The sequence below is a fragment of the Cetorhinus maximus genome, chromosome 2 (genome assembly GCF_964194155.1).
Source record: "Cetorhinus maximus chromosome 2, sCetMax3.hap1.1, whole genome shotgun sequence".
Lineage (NCBI taxonomy): Eukaryota > Metazoa > Chordata > Chondrichthyes > Lamniformes > Cetorhinidae > Cetorhinus > Cetorhinus maximus.
In genome coordinates this window covers 110,258,046-110,275,344 of record NC_135880.1, presented here as the reverse complement: position 1 = coordinate 110,275,344, position 17,299 = coordinate 110,258,046, and the positions used below count along the sequence as shown (strand labels likewise).

The window sequence follows — 17,299 nt, the reverse complement described above, 5'->3', positions numbered from 1 at the left end:
CATCAAAGCCTTCAGACCAGCTGCCTTTAATCCAATTAAATCTCTCTCACAAACACACACACACACACACACATAGACACATCCCACTATTACTCTATTTTACAATAAATTCCAATAACATTATGAGAATTATTATACCGTCATTAAATTTCATTTGTCATTCGTCCACCCATTCCACTAACCTATGTTAAAAGCAAAATACTGCAGATGCTGGAAATCTGAAACAAAAGTAGAAAATGTTGGGGGAGGTGGTGGTGTAGTGGTATTGCCACTGGACTGGTAATCCAGAGACCCAGGGTAATGCTCTGGGGACCGGGGTTCGAATCCCACCATGGTGGATGGTGGAATTTGAATTTTTAAAAAAATCTGGAATTAAAAGTCTGACGATGACCATGAAACGATTGTCGTAAAAATCCATCTGATTCACTAATGTCCTTTAGGGAAGGAAATCTGCTGTCCTTACCTGGTCTGGCCTACATGTGATTCCAGTCCCACAGCAATGTGGTTGACTTTTAAAATGCCCCCTGAACAGGGCAATTAGGGATGGGCAATAAATGCTGGCCTAGTCAGCGACATTCACATCCAATTAATTAAAAAAAACTCAGCAGTTCTAACAGCATCTGTGGAGAGAAAAACAGAGTTAACGTATGACTCGAAACGTTAACTCTGAAGAAGAGTCATACGGCCTTGAAACATTAACTCAGTTTTTCTCTCCACAGATGCTGTTACACCTGCTGAGTTTTTCCAGCATTTTCTGTTTTTGTTCTACCAACCTATGTTGCTCTTTTGAAGTTTATCCTCCCCATAGTTCACAATACTTTCAAATTTCGTGTCATCCGCAAATTTTGAAATTGTGACCTGTTCGCCAAAATCTCGGTCATTAAATATATATCAGGAAGTGGAGGGGTCCTAACACTTATTCCTGGGGAACCCCAGTATAAACCTTCCTCCAGTCTGAAAAACAACTGTTCGCCATGAGTCTCTGTTTCCTGCCACTCAGCCAATTTCACATCGATGTTGTTAACTGTACCTTTTATTCCATGAGCTCTAACTTTGTTCATAAATCTGTTGTGCGGCATTATCAAATGCCTTTTGGAAGTTCATGTATACCAAATCAATCACATTGCCCTCATGTACCCTCTCTGTCACCTCATCAAAAAACTCAAGCAAGTTAGTTAAACATGATTTGTCTTTAACAAATCTATGCCGGCTTTCCTTAATTAACCAGCATTTGCTCAAGTGACTGCTAATTTTGTCCCGAATTATCATTTCTAAAAGCTTCTCCACCACTGAGATTAAACTGATTTAGTTGCTGTGATATTCCTTACACCTTTTTCTAAACAAGGTTGTAACATTTGCGATTCTACAGTTCTCTGGCACCACTCCTGTATCGAACAAGGATTAGAAAACTATAGCCAGTGCCACCACAATTTCCCTCAGTATCCTTGGATGCAACTGATCCGGTCCAGGTGACTTATAAACTTTCAGTGCAGCCAGCCTATCTAATACCTCCTCTTTATCAATTTTTAACCCATCAAGTGCCTCAACTATTTCCTCTTTCACCATGACTTTGGCAGCATCTTCTTCCTTGGTAAAGACAGATGCAAAGTACTCATTTAGTACTGTTGTAAGATGTGTGTAGTAGGTCTCATGAAGCGGTTCTGAGTCTTGTATAGTTCAACAGTAAGTGTTTATTAACTACCTGTAACTATTTACATATATACATTAACAGCTAGGAGATGTCTCTGTGCTTGCCTGTACACATGTCTCTGTACAGTGCAAGACTGCCCTCTAGACTCTGGTCATGCATTTCTTTTCATCACACTGTGGAAGGTACTGTAACCAGTCCCATGGTAACCTTTTCTATGCCAGACCCTTATACTACACCTCCCCCAAGTCTTTATCCAACGTATTTACAATGCCTTCCTGTTTACCCAACATATTTCCATTACTTCTACTATCCCTTCTCTCTGCCTCAAGTCTTTGTGTTTACAGGGTCAAGTGTTCTGGAGGCTTTATAATTCTTCCAGATCTTGTCTTTACAACAGTTTAAGGAGTGGTAGACTCTGCTGTACTAGGCTTAATTGATGAATAAAAACAAAAAACTACTGCGGATGCTGGAAATCCAAAACAAAAACAGAAATACCTGGAAAAACTCAGCAGGTCTGGCAGCATCGGCGGAGAAGAAAAGAGTTGACGTTTCGAGTCCTCAGAAAAGAGTTGACGTTTCGAGTCCTCCGTTTCGAGGACTCGAAACGTCAACTCTTCTTCTCTGCCGATGCTGCCAGACCTGCTGAATTTTTCCAGGTAATTCTGTTTTTGTTTTAAATTGATGACTAGGAGGTTGCTTTGAATTTATTGATTTTGGCATTTGGTTGGTTGATTGATCCTAATTTCCTTTTTTCATTCTTTGGAAGTTGAACCTCTCTTTCTCAAATCCATATCTGGTGTTATCGATTGTCATTGCTTTATCCTGTTCCTTACAGGGAGGACGAACTCGCATCTCGTCTATAGTACTCATTCTGTTTTTCTTCCTACGTGTGGTTTGGTGTGTTAACTCGTACCCACACAACAGGAAGAGGCATCAGCGGGCTTACCTTGCAGTTTAGCTTTCTGTGCAATGATATTCTAGTTGGTTTGCTTCCTTGCCTCATTGAGGTGTGCTACGGTTGGTTGATGGCTGCTTCTCTGTTCCAGCATCTGTATCGTGGTGTCTTGTGGTATCTTACCAACAGATGCCTGAGCCGGAGGATGAGGCTCATCTTGCTGCTGGTTCATCTCTTGGCTAGCTTCCACATGAGGCATTGTAACTGTCTGAGTCGTTTGCTGGTCTGACCAATGAGGAGCTTCTGGCACCTGCAAGGAAAGAGGACAAACCGGTTCTGCAAAGTGTGAGGACAATTCAGAGCTGAAGTCCCAGTCGAGAGTATCCTGTCTGTTGGGGCTCTTAGGAACTTGCAGTTCTGTGTAATTGACGACAGATTGTTTTGATGTCTTCTGTCGTTTTAAGAAGGTTCAGGGCAACAGAGTCATCTCTGCTCAGAAGAGAAAAAGACTGGTTACGGATGATCATAAGATGTAGGAGCAGAAGTACTCCATTTGGACCATCGAGTCTGCTCCGCCATTCAATGAGATCATGGCTGATCTGATGTTCCTCAATTCCGCTTTCCTGCCTTTTCCCCATTACCCTTGATTCTCTTACTGATTAAAAATCTGTCTATCACAGCTTTGAATATACTAAACGACCCAGCCTCTACAGTCCTCTGTGGTAAAGAATTCCACAGATTAACAACCTTCTGAGAGAGGAAATTCCTCCTCACCTCTGTCTTAATGACCCCTCACTCTGAGATTATGCCCTCTGGTCCTAGACTCACCCACAAGGAGAAACAACCTCTCAGCATCTACCTTGTCAAGCCCCCCTAAGAATCTTATATGTTTCAATAAGGCTGCCTCTCATTCTTCTAAACTCCAATGAGTACAAGCCCAACCTACTCAACCTCTCCTCATAAGAAAATCCTTCCATTCCTGGGATCAACCTAGTGAACCTTCTCTGGACTGCCTCCAATGTCAGTATATCTTTTCTTATATAAGGGGGCCAAGACTGTTCACAGTATTCTAGGTGTGGTCTAACTAGTGCCTTGTATAGTTTTAGCAAGACTTCCCTATTTTTATATTCCATTCCCTTTGAAATAAAGGCCAACATTCCATTTGCCTTTCCTATTACCTGCTGAATTTGTATGCTAGCTTTTTGTGATTCATGCACGAGGACCCCCAAATCCCTTTGTGCTGTAGCTTTCTTCAGTCTTTCTCCATTTAAATAATATTCAGCTCCTTTATTCTTCCTGCCAAAGTGCATAACCTCACATTTCCCACATTATATTCCATCTGCCAAGTTTTTGGCCCCTCACTTAACCTGTCTATACCCCTCTGTAGACTCCTTGTGTCATCCTCACCTTCCCAGCTATTTTTGTGTCATCCACAAATTTGGCGATAGTACATTCATTTCCCTCATCCAAGTCATTAATATATATTGTAAATAATTGTGGCCCCAGCATTGATCCCTGTGGCATTCCACCAGTTACAGGCTGCCGTCCTGAAAATCCCTTCCGTATCCCAATTCTCTATCTTCTATTAGTTAGCCAGTCCTCTATTCATGCTAACATACTACCCCCAACACCATGGGCTCTTATCTTATTAAGTAACCTTTTGGAAATCCAAATATATTACATCTACTGGTTCCTCTTTATCTATCCTGCTTGTTACCTTGTTAAAGAATTTTAATAAATTGTCAGGCATGATTTCCCCTTCATGAAGCCATGCCGACTCTGCTTGATTACATTCAATTCTAAATGCTATGCTATTACATCCATTATAATAGAATCTAACATTTTCTCAATGACAGATATTAAGCTAACTGGCCTATAGTCACCCGTTTTTCATCTCCCTCCCTTTTTGAATAAAGGTGTTACATTGGCAGTTTTGCAGGCCCCTGGGACTTTTCCAGAGTCTAAGGATTCTTGGGAGATTACTGCCAGTGCATCCACTATCTCTGCAGCTATTTCCTTTAATATCCTAGGATGCAACCCATCAGGTCCAGGTGACTTATCGGCCTTTAGCCCCATTAGCTTCTCTAGCACATTTTCTCTAGTGATAGTTATTGTATTTATTTCCTCCCCCACTTTTGCCCCATGACTATTTAGTATTTTTTGTATGCTATTAGCGTTTTATACCGTGAAGACTCCTCTACCATTTCCTGGTTCCCCATTATTATTTCCCCAGCCTCATTCTCTAAGGGACCTATATTGACTTTGGCCTTTCCCTTCCTTTTTATATATTTAAGGAAGCTGTTACTGTCCATTTTTATATTACTTGCTAGTTTACCCTCAAAGTTTATTTTCTTCCTCTTTATCTTTTTTGGTCATCTTCTGTTGGTTTTTAAAATTTTCCCAATCCTCTGGCTTACTACTAATTCTTGCCACATTGAATGTTTTTCTTTCACTTTGATACTATTCTTAACTTCCTTGGATAACCATGGTTGGTTTATCCCCTTCCTACAATCCTTCTTCCTCACTGAGATACATCTTTGTTGTGAGTCATGACCTACTTACTTAAACGTCTATCATTGTTCATCAACCATCTTTTCTGCTAAACTGCTTTCCCAGTCCACTCCAGCCAACTCTGCCCTCATTCCTTTGTAATTACTCTTATTTAAGTTTAGCACAGTTGTTTCCAAATTAAGTTTCTCACCCTCAAGCTGAATGCTAAATTCCACCATGCGATGGTCACTCTTTCCGAGGGGATCTTTTACTCTGAGATCATATATCATTTATAATCATTACAGATTACCACATCCAAAATAGCCTGATCCCTGGTTGGATCCACAACATATTATTCTAGGAGTTGACTTCAAAGATTTGTTTGCTGCCATACCTTAATGGTTTCAGAATCATGCCTATAATCGGAAGTCTGATTCCTCCGGGCCCATAGAGTGGTGTGTCTGTCATTCTTAGCCAGTGGTGTCTCAGTCACAGTTCCTTGTCCGAGAAGACTGTAACAGAGCTGCTGGCTCCCATGTCCAATTTAAAGTTTGTGAGATGATCATTAACTGAGGTATCCATGTTCCAGAACAAAAATCCCTGATTTTTGACCTCAGCTAAGAAGCATGGTTGTGTTTCCTCTTGGTGTGATACCTTGACCTCGTGAATTGATTTGGGATCATCTGTGCAACTGGTCGTTTTAGCTTTTGAATTGTCCTATGCGGTTGCAATTAAAAAACTATGCTGAGACTGCTGGACATTGATCATGGCTGTGGGCTCCACAGTGCTGGCATGATTGCCCACCCTCTAGTGGTCGGTTAAGGTATTGCTTCCCTTGGCCTGGAGTGTCCCTGCTCCTCTGCTGTTTTACCAGCTGGACAGTGGGGGTTGCTCTTTACCAAAGCTTGCTTTCGCCCCTCAAGATGGATCTGTGTTGTAAATGGATTTTGAATTGCCTGATGATCTGAATGGCCTTTTCCAGGGTCAAACCTTGACTGAGAGCGCATCGTCCACCACTCCGACAACAATTCTGTCCCTGATTAGCTATGATTTCAGGTCACCATATTCACAGCCTTCACCCATTCTGTAAATCTCATAATTGAAGGAGTCAACACGTCCTCCAGGCTGTTGGACACATTTGTTAAACTTTACTCTTTCAAGGACCATGTTACTGCTCAAATTAAAATATGTGTCAATTGATTTTAAAACTTCATCAAATTTTTGCTGAGGATTCATTGATTCCTTGTCTAGCTGTTATATCATTGGCATTTGGACTTGCTGAATAAAGCAGTGTGTTAACGTGTTCAGCTTTTTGTCTAGACCTGAAGCAATCATGTATCTAAGGAATCTCTTTCTTCAATGTCCCCAATTTTGTGACTGATCTGGGCCCTGGATGAGTCCACACTGACCTGGTAAGGTGGATTTTTGATCCATGGTCATTTAAGATTTAAAGTGCGGATAGTTATACATGCTGTTAGGAAACCCAAGATGGTGCTGCCATATGCTTCTTCTCAACGAGTCTTCCCACGCTTGTCAGATTTGGCAGGCTCTCAGTAATGGTGGTTGCAATTTCTGTGTTTTAAATTTTCAGCAGCACCTCTCTGATCGACCTTTTTGAGTCGTCCCCCAGTATCTAAATATTTTCGAGCCATGAAAACTTTTACTGGTTCTTTTTTTAAAGTATTTTTGTTTGATTGGAGCGAGCTCAGCAGCCATGCGTTCAGGCACCAACTCTGGACTTAGGCTGCTCGCGTGGGCTTTAAAACAACGATTCTGACTGCTGCCAACTTAAAAGCTTTTTAAAACTTGTTCTGGCCAAGAACTTAAGTTTTTTAGCTACCCCCACTAGGTCTTCTGGCTCTGCGTATTTTGGGTATTGAAGCTGGACTTCCATGGGATTTGATGGAGTGTTCTGCTGCAGTCTGGAATGTTATTTCTATCTTTTGCTTCCAGTCCTGCTTTGGAGCTTTTCTCTGATGATCTCATTCTGTGCCTTCACTTCTGGTGCTTTTCATCAGCTCAGAATGCTGCTTTTTCAATCTTGTGGTTTTAAATTTCTCCAGCTTCTTTGAGATACTGGGTTGTTCCAATGGCTGCTCCAATTTCAGATAGGAGCAGGAGAAGGCCATTCAGCCTTCTGAGCCTGCTGCACCATTCAATACGATCATGGTTGATCAAAAACTTCAATGCCTTTTACCCACACTATCCCCATAATGCTTTACGTTATTGTTAATCAGAAATCTATCAAATCTCTACCTTAAACATACTCAATGACTGAGCTTCCATGGCCCTCGGGTAGAGAATTCCAAAGATTCACAACCCTCTGAGTAAAGAAATTTCTCCTCATCTCAGCCCTAAGTGGCTTCCCCCTTATTTTGAAATTGTGTCCCCTGGTTCTAGACTCCTCAACCAGGGGAAACATCTTACCTGCATCTACCCTGTCTATTCCTTTAAGTGTTTTGTAGGTTTCAATGAGATCACCTCTCATTCTTCGAAACTCTAGCGAATACAGGCCTAGTTCCCCCAATCTCTCTTCATAAGACAGTCCCGCCATCTCCCGAACAAGTCTGGTGAACCTTATTTACACTCCCTCTATGGCAATAATATCCTTTGTGAGGTAAGGGGATCAAAACTGTGCACAGTACTCCAGGTGCAGTCTAACCAAGCTTCTATACAATTGAAGCAAGACTTCACTACTTCTGCACTCAAATCCTCTTGCAATAAAAGGCTAACATCCCATTAGCCTTCCTAATTGCCTGTTGCACCTGCATGTTAGCTTTCAGTGACTTATGGACAAGGACACCCAGGTCCCTTTGTACATCTGCACTTTCTAATCTCTTACCATTTAGGAAATACTCTGCACATCTGTTCCTTCTACCAAAGTGGAAAGCCTCACATTTTTCCACATAACGTTCCATCTGTCATGTTCTTGCCCACTCACTAAGTCTGTCCAAAACCTCTTGTAGCCGCTTTACATCTTCCTCACAACCTACATTCCCGCCACCTTTGTATTATCCGCGAACTTAGAAATATTACATTTGGTCCCCACATCCAAATCATTGATATATATTGTGGACAGCTGGGGCCCAAGTACTGATCCTTGTGTTACCCCACTAGTCACAGCCTGCCAACATGAGAATGATCCGTTTATTCCTATTCTGTTTTCTGCCTGTTAGCCAATCCTTAATCCATGACAGTATATTGCCTCCTATCCCATGTGCTTTTATTTTGCTAATCAACCTTTTGTGGACTTATCAAAAGCCTTCTGAAAACCCAAGTATACCACGTACATCAACTCTCCCTTATCAATTTTGTTAGGAACGTCCTCAACAAACTTCAAGTTCATCAAACATGATTTCCCATTCGCTTCTGCTGAAAGAATTTGAACAGTTAGGACCTAAATTAGAAAGCAGAACCTCCAAGTTAATAATCTCGAGATTGCTACCTGAGCCACGGGCAAACTGATATAGGGTAAATAAAGTCAAGGAGTTAAATGCGTGACTCAGAGATTTGTGTGGGAGGAATGGGTTTCAGTTCATGGGGCACTGGCACCAGTACTGGGGTAGAAGGGAGCTGTTCTAGTAGGATGGGCTTTACTTGAACCGTGCTGGGACCAGTGTCCTAGCGAATCGAATAACTAGGGCTGTAGAGAGGGCTTTAAACTAAATAGATGGGGTGAGGGTTCTGGAAAGGGATACGTAGGCTTACAAAACAAAAGGACATGGCAGCCTTGCAGGGCAGCTATTTAGGTAATGTTGCCCAGAGTGTGAAAGGAAGGGACAGAGTGTACAAACATTAAAAAAAAGCAGCAAATAGGGTCAAAAGGGGGGGAAATGGTAAAAATGCTAAATTAATGGCCCTTTACTTAAATGCACATAGTATTCGGAACAAAAATGAATTAACGGCACAAATAGAGGTTAATGGGTATGATTTTATAGCCATTATGGAGACGTGGTTACAAGGAGATCAAAGCTGGGAACTAAATATTCAGCGGTATGTGACTTTTCAAAAGGCAGGAAGGAAAGGGTGGTGGGGCTTATTAGTATGAGATGGAATAAATAATAGCAAGAAAAGGTCTTGGATCAGAAGATGTAGAATCCATATGGGTGGAGGAAAGAAATAACAAGGGGAAGAAGACACTAGTGGGGGTAGTCTATAGGCCCCCTGATAGTAGCTATACTGTAGGGCAGAGAATAAATCAGGAGATAATGAGGGCATGTAAAAAAGGCAGTACATTAATCATGGGTGACTTTAATCTTCTTGTAGATTGGGAAAATCAAATTGGCAGAGGTAGACATGAGCAAGAATTCATAGAGTGTATTTGGGACGGTTCCTTAGACCAATATGTTGTAGATCCAACCAGGGATCAGGCTGTTTTGGATCTGGTAATGTGTAATGAGGTAAGTTTAATAAATAATCTCAGAGTAAAGGATCTCCGAGGAAACAGTGATCATAATATAGTAGAATTTATCACTCAGTTTGAGAGTGAGGAACTTGGGTCAGAAACAACTGTGCTAAACTTAAATAAGGGTAATTACAATGGAATGAGGGCAGAGTTGGCTGGAGTGGACTGGGAAAGCAGTTTAGCAGAAAAGACGGTTGATGAACAATGGCAGATGTTTAAGTAAATAATTCATGATTCACAACAAAGATATATCCCAGGAAGTTAAGGATAGTATCAGATTGAAAGAAAAAGCATACATTGTGGCAAAGATTAGTGGTAAGACAGAGGATTGGGAAAGTTTTAAAAACCAACAAAAGATGACCAGAAAAATAATAGAGGAAGAAAATAAACTTTGAGGGTAAACTAGCAAGTAATATAAAAATGGACAGTAGAACTTCTTTAAATATATAAAAAGGAAGAGAGAGGCCAAAGTCAACATAGGCCCCTTAGAGAATGAGGCTGGGGAAATAATGGGGAACCGGGAAATGGCAGAGGAATTGAATAAATACTTTGCTTCAGTCTTCATGGCAGAAGATACTAATAGTATTCCAAAAATACTAAATAATCGAGGGGCAAAAGTGGGAGGGGGTGGGGGGGGAAATAAATACAATACCTATCACTAGAGAAAAAGTACTAGGGAAACTAATGGGGCTAAAGGCTGATAAGTCCCCTGAACCTGATGGGTTGCATCCTAGGATATTAAAGGAAGTAGCTACAGAGATAGTGGATGCACTGGTAGTAATCTTCCAAGAATGCTTAGGTTCTGGAAAAGTCCCAGAGGATTGGAGAACGGCTAATGTAACACTCTTATTCAAAAAGGGAGGGAGACAAAAAACATGTGACTATAGGCCAGTTAGCTTAATATCTGTCATTGGGAAAATGTTGGAGTCTAGTATAAAGGATGTAATAGCAGAGCATTTAGAAATACATAATCTAATCAAGTAGAGTCAGCATGGCTTCATGAAGGGGAAATCATGCCTAACAAATATATTATAATTATTTGATGAGGTAACAAGTAGGATAGATGAAGGGAAGCCAATAGACGTAATATATTTGAATTTCCAAAAGGCGTTCGATAAGGTACCACACATAAGGCTACTTGATAAGATAAGAGCCCATGGTGTTGTGGGTAGTATATTAGCATGGATAGAGGATTGGCTAAATAATAGAAGACAGCGTTGGGATAAGGGGGGCATTATCGGGATGGCAACCTGTAACTAGTGGAGTGGCACAGGGATCAGTGCTGGGGCCTCAATTATTGACTTAGATTAGGGAAATGAATGCACTATCGCTAAGTTTGCGGGTGACTCAAAAATAGGAGGGAAGGTAAGTGGTGAGGATGACACAAGGAGTCTACAGAGGGGTATAGACAGGTTAAGTGAGTGGGCAAAAACTTGGCAGATGGAATATAATGTGGGAAAATGTGAGGTTATGCACTTTGACAGGATGAATAGAGGAGCTCAATATTATTTAAATGGAGAAAGACTGCAGAAGGCTGCAGCACAGAGGGGTTTTGGAGTCCTTGTGCATGAATCCCAAAAAGCTAGCATACAAGTGCAGCAGGTAATAGGGAAGGCAAATGGAATGTTGGCCTTTATTTCAAAGGGAATAGAGTATAAAAATAGGGAAGTCTTGCTAAAACCATGCAAGGCACTAGTTGGACCACACCTAGAATACTGTGAACAGTTTTGGTTCATTTATCTAAGGAAAAATATACTGACATTGGAGGCAGTCCAAAGAGGGTTCACTAATTTGATCCCAGGTGTGGAGGGATTTTGTTATGAGGAGAGGTTGAGTAGGTTGGGCCTGTACTCATTGAAATTTAGAAGAATGAGAGGCGACCTTATTGAAACACATAAGATTCTTAGGGGGCTTGACAGGATAGATGCTGAGAGGTTGTCTCCCCTTGTGGGAGAGTCTAGGACCAGATGGCATAACCTCAGAGTAAGGGGTCACCCATTTAAAACTGAGATGAGGAGGAATTTCTTCTCTCAGAGGGTAGTCAATCTGTGGAATTCTTTACCACAGCGGGCTGTAGAGGTTGGGTCGTTAAGTATATTCAAGGCTGAGATAGACATATTTTTAATCAGTGAGGGAATCAAGGACTATGGGGGGAAAGCAGGAAAGTGGAGTTGAGGATTATCAGATCAGTCATGATCTCATTGAATGGCAGAGCAGACTCGATGGGCCGAATGGCCTACTTCTACTCCTACATCTTATGGTCTAAATCCATGCTGACTATGCCTATTCAGATCATGATTATCCAACTATCCATTTATGACATCCTTTAGAATAGGATTCTAGCATTTTCCCTACTACTAATGTAAGGCTAACATGTCTGTCGTTCCCTGTTTTCTCTCTCTCTCCCTTCTTAAATAGTGGGGTGACATTTGTTACCTTCCAATCTTCAGGAACCATTCCAGAATCTATAGAATTTTGGAGAATGATCACCAATGCATCCATTATCTCTGTAGCAACCTCTTTCAACACTCTGGATGTAGAATATCAGGTCCCATGGACTTATCAACTTTCAGTCCCATTAATTTCTCCAATACAACCTTCTTACTTACACTAATTTCCTTCAACTCCTCATTCTCTCTCGTCCCTTGGATCTCTAAATCTGGGAGATTTCCTGTATCTTCCTTAGTGAAAACAGACACAAAGTAATCATTTAGCTTCTCTGCCATTTCTCTGTTCCCCATTATGAATTCACCTGACTCTGCCTGCAATGGACCCACATTTGTCTTAGCCAAGCACTTCCTTTTTACATACCTCTAGAAGCTTTTACAGCCTGTTATTACGTTTTTTGCTAGACTGCATTCATTTTCTATTCTCCCTTTCTTTCCCAGTTTCTTGGCCGGTCTTTGCTGTATTCTAAAAGCCTCCCAATCCTCAGGTTTACTACTACTGGCAACTTTATAAGCCATTACTTTCAATCTTATACAGCCCTTACCTTCCTTTGTCAGCCATGGTTGACTGACTTTTTTTGGGGTTTTGTGCCTTGAAAGAATGTATAGGTGCTGTAAGCTATGTAATTTTTTGAAGACTATCCATTGCCTATGTACAGTCATGCCTTTTAATGTATTTTCCCAATCCATCTCAGCCAATTTGTCCCTCATACCTTCATAATTTCCTTTATTCAACTTTAACACCCTTGCTTCAGAGTGAACTTCCTCACTTTCAAACATAATATAAAATTCTATCATATTGTGGCCACTCTCCCTAAAGGTTCTTTTACAACATAATATGAGACCTAAAAGAGCCTGTCCTCTAGTCGGCTCCTCAACATACTGCTCTAGGAAACCATCCCGAAAACACTCCAGAAATTTGTCTTCCACAGCATTAGTGCTCAATTGGTTTACCCAGTCTATATGCAGATTGAAGTCATACATGATTACGGTATTGCCCATGCTACATGATGCTCTCATCTCCTGATTAATACCATGCTCCACATTACCGCTACTGTTTGTGGCCTATAAACAACTTCAACCAATGTCTGCTGCTCTAGTTCCACCCATACAGATTCCACACATTGTACATCTGATCTGAGATCCTCCCTTACCAATGCACTAATCCCATCCCTTATTATCAGCGAAACTCCACCTCCTTTCCCTTCTTGTCTGTCCTTCCTAAACGTCAAATATCCTTGAATATTCAGTTCCCAGTCTTGGTCACCATGTAGCCGTGTTTCCGTAATGGCAATTATATCATACCCATTTACCTCTATTTGCGCCTTTAGATCATCTACCTTATTACAAATGCATGCAGGTAGAGTGCCCTTAACTTTGTCTTTTTGACAATGTGCATTTGAAGCATACTCAACCCTCTGCTTTGTTTCTCCTGCCTTCTAGTCTCACTACTACTTCCTTTTACCAACGTTACTTTCTTCCAATTTGGGTCACCCCTCAGGTTCCCACCCCCCTGACAAACTAGTTTAAACCCACCCCAACAGCACTAGCAAATCTCCCTGTGAGAATATCAGTCCCAGTCCTGTTGAGATGTAACCCGTCCAGATTGTGCAGGTCCCACCTGCCCCAGCACATGTCCCAATGCTTCAGAAATCTGATGCCCTCCCTCCTACACCAGTTCTCCAGCCACGTATTTAATCGATCAAACCTCCTATTCCTATGCTCACTAGCATGTGGCACTGGGAGTAATCCTGAGATTATTGCTCTTGAAGTCCAGCTTTTTAATTTTCTTCCTAACTCCCTGAAATCTGCTTTCAAGACCTCATCCCTCTTCCCACCTAAGAAGAATGGAAGGGCAATAGTAATAGGGGTACCAATGTGGATCACGACTTCTGGCTGATCCCCCTTCCCCCGAAAGATGACCTGCAGCCTCTCCGTGACATCCTTGATCCTGGTACCAGGGAGGCAACACACCATCCTGGAGTCACGTTTACTGCCTCAGAAACACCTGTCTGATCCCTTGACTATGGAATCCCCAGTCCCCTATCACTATTGCCCTTCCACTCTTCTTCATGTTGCATGTAGTTTGGTAGGTCTCATGAAGAGGTTCTGAGTCTTGCATAGTTTAACAGTAAGCGTTTATTAACTACTTGTAACTATATACATATATACAGTATAAGGTCTAAGCTAGGAGCTGTTTCCATGCTTGCCTCTACATACATCTCTGTCCAGTTCAAGACTGCCCTCTAGACTCTGGTCATGTGTTCCTTTTTATCACACTGTGGAAGGTACTGTACCCAGTCCCATGTTAACCCTTTCTGTGCCAAGCCCTTATACTACAAGTACCTCAGGTACGCCCTCTGCTTTCATTCGTAAATCCCTTTTTGGGTCCTTAATTGACCCCACTCCTCCTTCACTAATTATATGCCTATTGAAGACATTTAGTTTCCCTTTTATGTTAGGTTCCAGTGTCTTCTCATACACTGTTTTTGCTTCTCGTATTTGTTTTTTCAATTCTCCTCTGAACCTTCTATATTGAGCCTGATTCTCAATTGTATTATCCACTTGACATTTGTCATATGTACACTTTCTCTGTTTCATCTCAATCTCTATCCCTTTCATCATGCAGGGAGCTCTGGATTTGTTTGGCCTACCTTTTTCCCTCATGGGAATGTACCTTGACTGTACCTGAACTATCTTCTTTAAAGGTGTTCCATTGTTCAGTTGCAGTCTTGTCTGCCAACCTTTGAATGTGGCCCAGATAAATTGGAATAATTCTTGCCTCATGGAAATTTGCCCTCCCCCCAACTATTTTTTCTTACCCTGGAATTGTTCCTTGTCCTTTTCCATAGCTAACCTAAACCTTATGATACAATGATCACTGTCCTCTAAATGTTCCCCAGTGATACTTGATCAATTTGGCCCATCTGATCAAGAACCAGGTCTAGCAATGCCGCCTTTTCTCGTTGGACTGGAAACATACTGCTGTGGAAAATTTTCCTGAACGCACATTAGGATCTCTTGCCTCTCCCCGCCCTTTACACTATTATTATCCCAGCCTATATTAGGATAACTAAAGCCCCCTGTTGTCTCTACTCTTCTCTGTAATTTTCTTGCAAATTTGTTCTTCTACATCTTTCCCAGTAGTTGGTGTAGAATACACGAAACAATGTAATAGTATCTCTTTTGTTTCTTAGTTCTGGCCACATAGGTTCTGTCCTTGACCCTTCTGGGATATTCTCTCTCTCCAGCATTGCAATGTTCTCTTTAATCAATATTGCTACCACCTCCTCTTCTCTTTCCTTCCCTATCTTCCCTGAGCACCTTGCATCCAGTAATATTTAGTATTCAGTCCTGCCTTCCTTTGAACCAGATCTCCATTATCACCACAACATCATATTTCCATGTAGCTATCTGTGCCTGCAACCACCAACCATATTTACCACACTCTGTGCATTCACATACATGCACAGTAACCCTAATTTAGACTTTATTACATTCCCTCTTATGCTAACCCTACTTAATACCTTACTATTTCCTACTCTAGTGCTATATACCTCTCCCAATTTGTTCTGAGATGAGTCTTTTTAACTTGGATTCTAGGTGTTGGATTTTGCTCTTGGACAGACTGTAGACATACTCTGGTATCTGCTTAACACTTGTTTATTAGTGCTACTTCTAAACAGGTTACAGAGTAGGCATGTTGCTCTTAGGCATGATTCTCTCTCTCTCTCACAAGTCTAACACATGACTGGCTGATGTCAGTAGTACATCATCACCTACGTCATACATTAGCTTATCCCATCTGTTAACCCTTTATACTACACAATTCTCTCTGCAGCTTGGTGTTCTTTAATATTACCTCCTGGTTCCCACACTCCTGCCAGGTTAAACCATCTGCAAATCGCCCTGCTAGGAAAATCATCCCAGCTCTGTTCAGGTGCAACCTGTCTGGCCTGTACAAGTCCCATCTTCCTCAGAACTGGTCCCATTGTCCCTGAAATCTAAAGCCCTCCTTCTTGCATCATCTTCCTCATTCAGTAGAAGAAAGTGCTAACTGTTTGGGAATCTTGCACTATTCAATGGCATTGATTCAGATTGTACAGAGTGTTGAAGCTTTTGCCTTTGTTTACTGCTCAACACATGGAACCTTGTGGACCACCTATATAATTTAAATCTCATTGATTTAAATATAGCCAAGGCTGTGAATATTAATAGCTCTTGGTGCTCTGAAATATGAATTATTTATCATAAAGCATACTTCCAACCCATGGAATATAATCAGGAGGAACTAGTGAGTGAGCACAATATAAGCACAAATAGAAATACTTTGCTAGGATTTTGTGGGCCGCATTACCAGGTATTTTGGGTTAGAAATTCTGATGAACAATAGTTTTTACACTCTGAACTTGACAGTATATTTATTAATAGGTTTTTCCTTGGATGGCCCAATTGTGCTCTCTGGTATCATTGTATCCCATATCCTTCCAAACTCTCAACCTTTACCACCTAGAAGGACAAGGACAAGAGATGCATGTGAACAACACCACCTGCAAGTTCCCCTCCAAGCCACACGCCATCCTGACTTGAAACTATATCACTGTTCCTTCACTGTTGCTGAGTCGAAATCGTGAACTCCCTTCCTAACAGCACTATGGGTATAAGTACACCACTGGACTGCAGTGGTTCAAGAAGGCAATTCCCCAGCACCTTGGGGGACTTAGGGATGGGCAGTAAATGCTGGCCTTGTCAGCAACGCACACATCTTGTGAATGAATAAAAAAAATTGATTTTTATATTTGTATTAGATATTAGAGGCCTGTTGACTCCTGCAGTTGTTGCTGTTGTTTTAGCTTGAATAGTTTGTTGCTATGATTCAGTGAAATCTCAAAGCTCCATTAATCACTAGGCAAGCTAGATAACAACTGCGGAGGCTGAATTTCCACATGGGTAAAATTAAAAAAGGGGCCAGAGACTTGACAGGCGGGGGGGAAAGGGCTTCACCAAGGTAGTAATAACAAAAGGCCGTTTTAGCCCGAGTACTCGGGCCAGGTTAAGTTGGATGTTTTTCATCTCTCCAGGGCCATAGCACTGAGTTTATATGCCTCTACCAATCCATAACTGGTCAATTTTATTTTTGCTTCAACAAAGTACTTTCATAACGGGCTACAAAACTGGGATTGAAAAAAACCAAATGAACTGCTCTAAGCAATGCTTGTGTGGTTTATGTTCTCATCTGCATCTTGGTTTTGTCACAGTTTAGTACCACATTTTTTTTCTTTATTTAGGCTTGTGAAATGCCAGATTTTTTCTTCACTGTAATTTCTCTCCTCCCTCACTGTTTACGTCTATGGGATGTGTCTCCACCAATGTCAATAAAGACAACTATTTTAGTGATATCTGTTTGATGA

General features: G+C 41.3%; 1 protein-coding gene across 6 annotated transcripts in view; it reads left to right on the top strand.

Moving 5' to 3' along the window:
* Positions 1-17,299, top strand: part of fancc (FA complementation group C) — a 238,349-nt gene that overhangs the window by 20,579 nt on the left and 200,471 nt on the right. The gene's annotated exons all lie outside the window — the stretch shown is intronic.